Raw genomic sequence first — 960 nt, 5'->3', positions numbered from 1 at the left:
GATAAAAGAGATAAAAATTGTCTTTATACATATATCAAATGCGTCTTTATAATTAAGACATACCTATTCACAAGAGTACAAGTAACATTTCCGAAGCTGCTGCATTAGCCTGTCCTCCATCCTCAGCCATCAAGATCCAGGTGATTCAGGAAGTCAACTTGTAGACCAGGCGAGGAGACGGCGCCGCGACGTCTCGGGGAAAGGACCGGAGATGAAAATGTGATAACTGATTGGGAAAAATCAGTTCCTGAGTAGGAATAAACTGGATAGAGATATTAAGTTATTGGCATATATTGAGTGTAGTTATTGGCATATATTGATCTTTTGAGTTTGTAATTGGCGACTATACCTTTTCAACAAAAAAGTGCTACTTATTTGCTCTTCGGTGTTTTAGGATTTTTGTTAGGTTAGCCTAATTTTCAGTTGACTTTTTAGCTTTTTTTCTCTTTTTTCCTTGCAAACAAATTTTAAAACTCATAATTTGTCTATTCATATTCACCCATGATTGCTTTGTTTAGTATATACATATGGAAGAAAATGTAAATCTCTTCGTGGGTATTTTGTGTAATTTAAATAGAAAACACTTCAAATTCTTTCGGACATTTTCACTAACATTTTACCTCTCTATTTTTAAACATTTACCCCTTAACAAAATTCAGAATAAGCGAAAACTCAAAGAAATCACACACACACACACGCATTCTTTATAGTATGAACTATGAAATTACCATTTCTGCCAACCAGAGAACATCCTGTTGCCAGTTGGCGATGAAAATACTGGCATACGCTCAATGGCGACCAGGTTGATTAAACAAACACTGATAGAAGGGACTGCTGAGAAGGCCCCAGTAACAGACTTTAAAAAAATCGCCACTATGATAACACTGAAGCTCGGGTTTGGTAGAACTTCCACTGCTGAAGGATAGAATGAATTAAGTGTCTCGATATCCCGTTACCAAT

The 960-nt window shown here is 36.2% G+C and overlaps 1 long non-coding RNA gene across 1 annotated transcript in view; it reads left to right on the top strand.

The window, feature by feature from the left end:
- The window catches only part of LOC119592126, a 2,458-nt gene extending 1,864 nt beyond the window's left edge, over positions 1 to 594 (top strand). The window contains exon 5 of the long non-coding RNA XR_005230403.1: positions 127 to 594. This is a non-coding gene — a long non-coding RNA (uncharacterized LOC119592126). The remainder of the gene's footprint in view (positions 1 to 126) is intronic.
- The last annotated feature ends 366 nt before the right edge of the window (positions 595 to 960 follow it).

The sequence above is a fragment of the Penaeus monodon genome, chromosome 29 (genome assembly GCF_015228065.2).
Source record: "Penaeus monodon isolate SGIC_2016 chromosome 29, NSTDA_Pmon_1, whole genome shotgun sequence".
In the NCBI taxonomy this organism is placed as follows: domain Eukaryota; kingdom Metazoa; phylum Arthropoda; class Malacostraca; order Decapoda; family Penaeidae; genus Penaeus; species Penaeus monodon.
This window is presented reverse-complemented; position numbering and strand designations above follow the sequence as displayed.